Source organism: Aplysia californica, unplaced genomic scaffold (assembly GCF_000002075.1).
Source record: "Aplysia californica isolate F4 #8 unplaced genomic scaffold, AplCal3.0 scaffold00148, whole genome shotgun sequence".
Taxonomy (NCBI): domain Eukaryota; kingdom Metazoa; phylum Mollusca; class Gastropoda; order Aplysiida; family Aplysiidae; genus Aplysia; species Aplysia californica.
In genome coordinates, this window is record NW_004797418.1 from 481149 (window position 1) to 491838 (window position 10690).

The window sequence follows — 10690 nt, forward strand, 5'->3', positions numbered from 1 at the left end:
GAGGATTGCTGCTAGAATGGCGATGGCCTCAGCCTCGTAATTTGTACCAGAAGTACCACATGCATCAAATAGCTCTTTACATGTTTTATCAGGATGTTCAATTCTTACCCGAAAGCCTGCGTTTATAGTTCCCTTGAAGGCTGACCCGTCATTATAAATATGAATTGAGTTACTAGGGTAGGAGTCAATTGTCTTCAGAGCTGTTGTCTTCAGTTCTACTGGGTCACATTCCTTTTTCACTGTCTCTTTTATGAGGGAAGTTTTGATGTTGGCATTCTTGATGTTGGTGTATGAGGGGAGTAATATATTTCTCTGTTACATAGGAGATGGTGTTTTTCTACAAGTTCAGTGGCTGTGTCAAGTATTGATCTTCCATAAATCCGTTTCTTTGGTCGTCTCTGTTCAATTATTTTCCTGTTTGGGTGTTTTTTCTCTAGTCTTTTGTAGCGTTCACTCATCTCCACAACTGCTGCCTCTCTCCGCAAGTTCAAGGGTTCCAGATTCGTATGGATTTCACAAGCTGCAGTTGGAGTGGATCTCAAAGCTCCGGAGATAAATTGTACAGCTTGATTCTGGATTTTGTGAAGAGACCTCTGAGTTGGTTTGCTGCAGATTGTCTGTAGGGTTAAGTTATATTCCATGGTGGAGCGTACATAGCCAACATATAGCTGTCTGGGTGCATCCTTGTCCGCTCCCCATGAAGTGCTAGCCAGTCGTCTGAGAAGGTTAAGTCTCTTGTTTGCCTTGGTCTTCAGGTTCCAGATATGGTTTCTGCATGAAAACTGCGTGTCCAGCTCGATCCCAAGGTAGGTCGGCTTTTCAACTTTTTTCTAGTTCGTTTCCTGCAAGTGAGATGGTGAGATTTTGCTTTGCAACTTTGTGGCTTTTTGTAAAGACGATGTAGATTGTCTTGGTACAATTTGCTTTTAGTTTCCACTTGCAGTAGTAGTTGTTGAATCTATCTAGATCCTCATTTATAAGCCGTGCACCGATGCCAGCTTGTTCACTTGTATGCCAGATGGCTAGGTCGTCGGCATCTCAGGCAGGTCGTTGATGAAAACAAGGGAAAGTTTGCAGCTCAGAGAGGAACCCTGGGGTAGGCCCTCCTCCAGTACAGCTTTGGATGACACACCATTGTTAATCCTGGTCTGGATTGTCCTGTCTGTAAGGAAGGAAGGTCTTCACCCATCTGTAGAGTTTCCCGTGGATTCCTGTCTGTGTCATCTTCCACAGAAGGCCTTTTCTCCATACCCTGTCGTAAGCTTGCTGGAGATCAACGAATACTGCAACTGTATGCTTCTTTTACTGGAAGCCATCAAGGACTTTCTGGCTGAGTCTGAAGAGCTGGTCATCTGTTCGTTGGCCCGCACTAAATCCTTCTTGGTTGCTGTCCAGGGCACCGGTTGTTTTCAACCACCAGTATAGGCTGTGGTTGACCATTCTCTCTGCTAGTTTCCCGGTGCACGAGGTGAGTGAAATGGGTCGATAGCTTTTCATTTCTTCAGCAGGTTTTTCTTTCTTGAGAATGATGGGTGTGATGATGGCGTTTCTCCATGCTCTGGGGATGGTGTTTTCATCCCACGTTTAGTTGATCAGCAGGATAATATAACCCTTACCAACGGGACTGAGGCTGACAAGCATTTCATTGTGGATCTTATCTAGTCCTGGGGATTTGCGGGGCTTCAGTTTCTTCATTTCCCTGTTGAGCTCAGTGAGTGTGAAGTCATCCTCAAAGAGAGAGATACTTGCATTTGGCGCTTGCTTTTTCTCCTTCAGTCTTTTCAGACAGTCTCTATGTTGGTCAGTGTGGGGTGTAGCTTTGTTTATAGAAGCAAAGAACTTGTTGAAGGTTTCTGCCTTTTTTGGTTTTCTACGATGGTGCCTTCCTCTGTGTCCATGGGTTTTGGGTTGTTTCGGCGCTTTTCTCCACACAAGTTGGAGAGAAGTGACCAGGCTTTGGCTCTGTTTCTGTGTAGGTCAAGGTCTGCAACTGTGGTGCTCCATTTGTTTCAACTGGCCAAGAGGGTTGTCTGTTTGACCTTAGCAGAGGCTTTTTTTTAGTTAATTAATTTTGTTTCCTGTTGTAGGATTGCTTTCAAGAGTTTTTCGTGTATTTTCTCTGTCTTGGACTGCTTGTTCGATGTTCTCGTTCCAGAAGGGCTTGTACTTCTTCCTGCAGCCCCTAGGGATGCAGAGAGCTGCTGCCTTGAGCAGAGAATCTGTTATTGCGCCACAGAAGACATCAACAGAGGAGTTTGGTGTAATATCTTTCATGAGCTTTTTTGTTGTTGTCTTGTAGAGCTCCCAGTTCGCCTTTTTAAAATTCCACTTGGTCTTTTGTACAAAGTGACTTTGGCTTGGGGTCGACACCGAAGTCATGATTTGTCTGTGGTCGCTACCTACACCGTCAAGAGGTCGGATGAAAGGATGGTCAGACCAGGCCTGCTGAGGGTGTTGTGAGCCCTGTGTAAAAGGGTAGGGGTAGATTTCTTGTCTTGGAGAACAAGGAGGTTTGTTGTTCCTCTATGGCCTTTCCGCTTTTGTTGTATGTTCTGTATCCCCACTGAGGAGAGTGGCCATTAAAGTCACCCGCAGCTATTGTTTTGGTGCATATCGATTTTTGGAGAAAGTATGAAAAAGAGCAGGCATTTCCTGGGGGGGGGGGGGGGGGGGGGGGGGAGGGGCTGTAGATGTTAAAGATTGTAAATTTGATACCAAATTGTAGCTTTTTGGGTGTCTGTTCTTGTGTTAGTTGTGATGTTCTCAACTTCTTTTCATTGTATGTCATTTCTGAAGTAGGTGATTACACCCGCAGTTAGGGCATATGTCGGTATATGGGTGTAACCTGGGATACAGGGGTCTGTGTTACGGTGAATAGTTTCTTGTAATAGGGTAACGTGGATTTTTCTTGAGTCCAAAAGATAAGAAATTTCTATTTTCTTGTTTGCGAGGCCACAAACGTTGACCTGGAGTAGTCTTAACGGTTCTGTTTTCCCAGTAGCTAACTTTTCACCAGCAGCCTGGGGGGACACTGCCTGGCGCGGGCCTTGATAAACGAGGCGTCTCGCGAGCTCGGATAAATTTATGTTCTTTTTCTTTTCCATATTTGCTGGGGAGCCTGTGGCTTTTCTTCCCACCCATGTCTGTGGTCTACCAGCAGTACGGTGCATCTGGCATTGAGATTTCTGAGCTACACGTTTTGTCTCTCACAGAAGTGGGACAACGCGCTGATCATGGACAGGCTTCCATTATACATGAGGTCAAGGCACGATCCACTGTGGTCCATTCAGCGCGTGAAGGCATAGCCAACGTATAGGAGCTTGATTTGCCCGTGGAAGATGAAGCCCAATAATTCAATCATATTATTATCATTCAAAAAAGGGACAACGCCAAGAGTTTTTCATTTGGTTACTGTTGCCTCTCTGCAAGTTTTATTTGCTGAGAATGGTAGGGGAGGCACAATGTTCCTATTGAAATTACAGAATTTTGTTAAAATGCAAAATTGTCTAAAAATAAATGTATTGAATTATAATATAAAGACGAATTCAACGATTTCCGATTTTTTCTCCCCCAACTGCCGCCAAGCCATGTGACTGAGTGTCACATGACATTTTATGTGCGATGAAAATAGATTATCATGACCTACTGAAAGTACTGTCAACAATGAAGATTAGTGCCTTGTGCTCCAAATTTCTTCTTCAGGTGAGAAATCTTCCAGCACAAAATCTTCACACATTGTTGGAGGTGGATACTGTAACTTAATAGTTTAACGATGTTAATGTCTCTCAATTACTCACTAAATACGTGTTGTTAGTTTTGTCCAATCCACAACTACTCTGGGCACTCTGGCGACGGACTGGGTAAGTCCGAAATAGATTTTCCTTTCCTTGTTTGCAAAGTTCGCTTTCACGTTCGAAGCCTTTGTATTTGTTACAACAAGGAATATTTATTACTAAATTTGTGATGACGCTCGAAACTCGATAGAATCTAGAAGTTTTTTTAAAAATAGTTTTTTAACACTTATGTAGGCCTAAACCATATTAGATCTCTAGATATATCTAGATCTAGATTTTCTAGATCTAGATCTAGATGTCCGTTTCTTCGTCTACAGTACAGTACAGTCTACAGTATATACAGTCGAACTTGCCTTTATGGAAACCTGGGTAAATTTTTACTTTCACTCCCACACACAGATGCACTGTTTCAGAGGTCAAACTGCAGACTGTTTGCTGCAGATCACCCATAAAGCCACTAAAACTGTCGCAAATCAATTATTTTCAAGACAATTTCAAATCTAACTGTAAAATATCAAATTATGGGTAAAAACAGGGGGGCATGCCCCCCTGTAACCCCCCAGATTTTCTTTTACCCCAGTGGGGCAGGCCCCCCTGGAACCCCCCGATTGGTCCAAAGCACGTCTATCTCGGATAAAAACAATCAAATATTTCAAAAACTATTAATTTGCGACGGAAATGAAGTTGATATTCGTGTTCTACGCATCAATATTTTGTAGGAAATAGACAACTGGTAGCTGAGTGTGAGACGGGAGGGAAAGTAAAAAAATACCGAAACCTGTGTAAAACGGAAAACTGTCTTAACGGAATCTCCCCGCTCCCCCCTTGTTGATATATTCCTCTTTAATTACCTGTATAAAATGGAAACCTGTCCAACGCGGAAACGGAAAGAAAAATCCGCTCCCTTCCGAGGGTTTCACCTATCTAAGACGGAAAATGCTTTGCCTGCTCAGCCCTGATTTGAAACAAAACTCGCAAGTGTAGTTCCGCCGACTCTAAACTGAACGCTATGGTCATGCCGCTGGGCGAGGAAGGGGAGTAGGGGAGCAATTTGGGGGTAGGTGTTACCCCATCATGTGAGCCCTGAGCGATGCAGATGGTCAGTGTAGAGTGTGGGTGTGAAATCTCTCGACTGCCCGTGAGAGTGCTCAAGTAGCGAGCCACTACGGTAGCTTTCATGAGTAGCCAGAAGCCAGAGGTGTGAAATTAGTTTGACCAATGCCTGCCGCCCTGATCGTACAGCCAGCCGAGAAAAGGGGTGGCATTGGTGGTTGGTAGTTGCAGGGTTGTACATGATGGCCAGTTCACGGACAGCTTTGACATCAAGACTGGAGTGAGACAGGGATGCTTACTATCACCGTTCCTCTTCATATTGGCAATCAACTGGCTGATGAAGGAAACCACCAGAGGACACAGAAATGGTATACAGTGGACACCATGGACACAGTTGGACGATCTGGATTTCGCAGACGACTTGGCGCTTCTGTCGCACACCCGGGAACAGATACAAGCAAAGACTTCAGTATTTAACAGCCTATCGGAGTCTGTTGGATTGAGGATCCACCCCGGAAAGTCAAAGGTACTAAGGACAGATGCACAACGAAAGGAGCAGGTCACAATAAAAGGAAAGGCCCTAGAAAACGTTGAATCCTTCTGTTATCTTGGGAGCATAATTGACAGAGAGGGAGGAACAGGTGCTGAAATAAAGTCCCGCATTGGAAAAGCACAGGCTGCTTTCATATCTTTGGATAGGATTTGGAAGACCAGAGAGATCTCACTTCGAACAAAGCTGAGGATTTTCAATTCAAACGTGAAGTCGGTCCTGTTGTATGGATGTGAGGCATGAAACGCATTGCAGACTTGTATAAAGAGGATCCAGGTTTTCTTGAACAGGTGTCTAAGAAAGTTACTGAGGATCAGATGGACAGACAGGGTCACCAATGTGGAAGTGTTAAGGAAAACAAGACAGATCCCAGTCAGGGATGAGGTAGGAAGAAGGCGGTGGCGATGGATTGGACATACTCTCAGGAAGTCAGGCAGCTGCATAACAAAGAAAGTTTTGGATTGGAACCCACAGGGCAAGAGATCAAGGGGAAGACCTCGTGGAACTTGGAGAAGAATCACAGAAATCGATGTACAGAAAAGTGGGAAGACATGGAATAACATCAAGAGGCTAGCCCGGGATAGAGAAAAGTGGGGGGTGTTTGTCCGTGGCCTATACCCTGGTGCAGGGTGAGAAAGGCAATGATGATGATGATTGGTGGTGGGTGGGGCTAAGGGTGGAAGCAAAGGAGATGTTCAAACGTTTCTGTTTTTAATAGGTCAAACAGTGGTCCTATGAATGGAAAGCACTGGTGGTAATTGGATAAGTAAGACTGACGCATGTCATTATCAGACAGGATAGCAGCTGAGAGGTGTGAAGTTTTGACCACTGCTTGCCGATCGGACAAGTGATCCTTGATCCCACCGGCTGGGCCTTTGCCCCCCCCCCCCCCACACCTCCATCTCCCCCCTAAATTCCCGTCTAAGATGGAAAATGCGATTCCGTCTTACACAGGTTCGACTGTACTTAGTCTATATGTCTAGATCTAGATATCTAGATCTCAGAGGCGAAGCGTCTATATAATCAAATAATCACTGCTTCCCTTCCTAATTTTGAAACATTGTCGCAGTCAAATTCACCCATAGACGTAAACCTCATAAATTAAATGTAAAAAGACGTTCATAATCACCAATGAACAATAGACTATGCCTAACCTTCAAAACCGTTTCATTGCCACAGAAATAGCCTGTTCGCCCCTATCGGGCCACTCCATAAGCAGTCACAAGCTTTGATTAAGTAAGCTTAAAGTGAGGCTGGAAGAGTCAACCAATAGATTTGAAGGGAACATGTGCATAGCAGTCAGAACTGTTTCATTGTCGCATATACCCTGTTCACCCCTTTCGGGCCACAGTTATAAGCACCCAGACGCGCTGAATTATCTAAGCGAACTATTACACTGGTCGAGTCTACCTCACAGATGTGAGGGGAACTAACTCCTTATAATCCTTTGACTCCTGCTACTACACTGCTAGTGCTAACGTCCTATAATCAGATCGTGACCTCGATTATGACAGCGGCTCCTGGCCGCGAAAAGCTCGACAAAAAACAGCCAAATGTGAAATAAAAAATTAATAATTGGCGTGCTCTACCAAAGTGTTTCGGCTGTCTGGTATAACATGCCATTGTAGTGCTTCTTTCCTTGGTGTTCGTGTGTTCAAATCTAAAGTTAAATTTAAGGTTAATTAGAATAAATATTTAATGAAATACTTTCCCGATTATTTTAGCGGTTGAACAAGCATACAACATGAATTCAGGATTTGTTTTCATTCACAACTCAGAGTTGCCGCCTCCAGTGCCAGTAAGATTCTTGTGACTTGTGTGAGTGAGATATCTCCAGGCCCTATCTGGTCCCATTTCACTTTGATTACCCTGTCAAACAAGTCAGCCTTCGCCCCTGCTAGATCTAGATATAGATCTACTAGATCTAGATTTATCTAGATTCTAGATTTAATATTAAACCAGACTCACTGCTGAACTGTAAACCATTTAATTTAGATCTAGATATATCTAGATCTAGAGTCTAGATTTACAAGAGAAATACTTAGGAGGATTGAACATGTTGAGGCTGAGGTATTCCAAACGAAACGATGTTGTTGGAATTGTAGGCCTACTTTTAGTTGGCTGACTCAGGCCTATACTATCCAAATATAGACATATTTGGTCTTCACCTAAGATCCCACCGCCTACGATCCCAGTACACTTACAGCTGTTTTATGAGAACAGAATTTTTACTCCTCAAGTCTCTCCTCTAAGATTCCAGTCTGAAGTCTGATTAAATTATAATGCGATTAAACGCAGAACGACGCATCTTCCTGATTGGCTGCTAATTTGAGTAATGTGATGTCATCACTTCCTGGGATACCCACAGACTATTTTAAGAGGGCCGTGGAGGTACCGCATGGAATGACGTGTTTTCGGTTTGTTTAAAAACATTTCGGAATCGGAGTGTCTACGTACACGGTAACCGGGCACCTAGCCTCAATATCTACGTACACGGTAACCAGTAACCGGGCACATAGTCTCAGGGTCAAGTACATGGTAACTGGGCTGCTCAACTTCAAAATCAGTTTTTGTCATCCGGTGTTGCCTTCATCCCCACCCCTCCCCGACTGTACCTTAAAAAAAAATCAATAATTCCCCCCCATTCCAGAGCCGTATCTATACTTCGCAGCGCACAGGCTTTGAATGAATTTTGGTGACCCCCAACCGGTACTCATAATGTGATGCCAACGCTTAGCCTGTCACGATGGCGAGCCCAACTAGATGCTTGTATGACTTTCTTTTTTTTTCAGCAAGTGACAGCACAGGACAAAATATTGATTTTTATTTTCATTCCGGTTTACCGTGTACGTAGATACTGAGACTAGGTAGCCGGTTACCGTGTACGTAGATACTCAGACTAGGTGAGACTAGGTCCCCAGTTACCGTATATGTAGATATTGAGACTAGATGCCCGGTTACCGTGTACGTAGACACTGCGTTTCGGAATTCCTAGTACTTGGACATGATGGAAGATCGCTTAGATCGTTGATGCTCAGAACAGTAAGAACGCTGATGCTTAAAGTTGAAACACGGTAAACGTAAAGACTTTAATTTATAAACCGCACGAAAACTGCCGTAAAGACGCCGAAGGACTACCCCCCACCCTTCCTGCATGCTTCATCACTACATGAATAAAAAAAACACTACAAAGCAACAAATTATAATTTATGGGACAAACTGTTGGTCAGTTGGGAGGAGGAGAAGAAAAAGAAAGAAAAAACAATCCTTTCGGGACCGGGATTCGATCTCCCGCTAATAAAATAATTGTATGACTTCAAACGCAGACACGCTGTCCATTCGGCCTTCAGAACTTCCAACAGCGAAAGGTAGATTAAGACTGATATAAATAAACACTTCCATCTTTGGTGCCATGCGGTTGGCTATATAGATGTAGGGGTATCCTGTTCTGACGTCAAACAAGATGGCCGCCTTACCTAAAAATGGTTTGCGTCGTTCTACGTTTAATCGCATGTCTAAATTATGGCCGGCATTATTTCTCTGAACACTCTGGAAAATAAAACTTGAACTCTATTTCTCCAAATGGTTTCCGGAAATTCTGTTCTCAGGATTTTTTGGTTATTTGAGAATGGAGGGGCCCGCGTGCATGTGTGTGAGAGGAGGGATTTTTTCTGTTTTTTTAATAGTTTTTCTCCAGAGATGACTAAATGCACAATTTTTTATAGGTTACTGTCAAATGTCAAAGTTTAGTCGAGCAGTCTGTTTTCTCACTGTAGATCTACCTTTTGAAGGCATTTTCAAATTATGAAGTACAGTCCGGGAAAGTTGCCCCAACCACTATTGGTCACATTTATAAAAGACAAGCGGGCTAACCCAGATTTAGGAGGTTTACAGAAATCTTGACCTACACCAAAAGTGGGCATTGCCCTACCAATAGGAGAAGTTTGGTTTCATTGGTGTTTATATTTGTTTAGATATGTATATAGATAAAACTGTCCTGTCTTTTAAAGAAACTGAACAACATGCAAAAACTTTCCCTTCGATTTTCTCAAAATGGCATTTTTCGATAGTCCTCTTGTGCTTAAAAGTGACCAATTGAAGTGTCTGACAGACATAAAAAAATCTCTAGCTCTAAAAAATGAATTGGATGCAAAATTTAAAATGCTTCTTCCCAGTCCTCGCAGAATGAAAAGATGACGCCAAACTCTTGCTAAAAAATAACAAAAAAATCTTGAGAACGGAAACTGTTAAGCGAAATAGAAGTCAAGTTTATTTTCCCGATTGTTCGGAGAAATAGTCACTTCACTAAATTTTCTATAGGCTACTCGATGGTTTACTTTCAAGAAATCAGGGTGGGTTAGCCCACCTGAACCACCCCTGTTGTCCGTGAAACAGCAGTTTCAAACAAACAAAAACATCAAATTATAAATGGAAAATACAGGACGGAGTGCAGCATGATGATTGCCTGAGGTCCTGTAATAATTACGAAGGTGTTGATTGAATGAGTGCATGACATCCATTGTAGTATAATGGTTTGTGTTGTGGCCTTTGAGCATGTGTGCGGTTCAGTCCCATGTCATGTTAAACGAGATGGAGGTCTTTGACTTTTGTTGTTTGTGCTGTATAAATAGTATAGTGTATTGTCTGTGTTAGTAGAGACAGGAAGACATTTCTATTAGTTCAAAATTCTACAACTTTTGTTGGATGGAGATGTGATCTGGACTACAAATCTCTGCTGCTCAAAATTGCTGATTGATATGTTATTTTAAAAAAAATAACCTGCTACTAATAGTTGCAGTAGACTACAAAATTTCTTCCTCCTCTCCTAATATAATCCAGCATATGAGATATATTCTATTTAATTACCCAGAAATCCGTCCCCGCCCACCCCAAGCTTCTCCCTCAGCCTCTTCCCTGATTTTACTTCCTGGTCTGCACTGATGACTTCATGTGTTCTATTTTTGTATTATAACCTGACCTTTATATACATAATAATTTAGAAAGACTGTAAGAAATGTCGTGAAGACCAACTGACCTGATTTTGGCCTAATTTAGTTAGTTATAGTTATAGAAATACAGGTCAAGTTGTTTATCTGCAGGAGTGAAAGATCATGATTCATGTTCTAAGTGTCACAAAAGGAAAAGAGGTCTCTAGGTGAATGGGAGGTCAAGGCGAAGGGTAAATTGCTCTTTTTGAGACCAAGATGGCACGAATGGGTTGTTTTTTTCTGTTTAATATAGATATTTAATAAAATTTGAAAAATAAAATATACATATACATTATATATATATA

The 10690-nt window shown here is 42.6% G+C and overlaps 1 protein-coding gene across 3 annotated transcripts in view; it reads left to right on the top strand.

Moving 5' to 3' along the window:
• Positions 1–2690: 2690 nt before the first annotated feature.
• LOC101845686 (solute carrier family 15 member 4) overlaps positions 2691–10690 on the top strand; it is a 39441-nt gene continuing 31441 nt past the window's right edge. For 2 of the 3 annotated variants that reach the window (XM_035969471.1, XM_035969472.1), the window contains exon 1: positions 2691–3860. The gene's annotated coding sequence lies outside the window, so the exon portion shown is untranslated. The remainder of the gene's footprint in view (positions 3861–10690) is intronic. The other variant, XM_005097176.3, reaches the window with a different exon arrangement.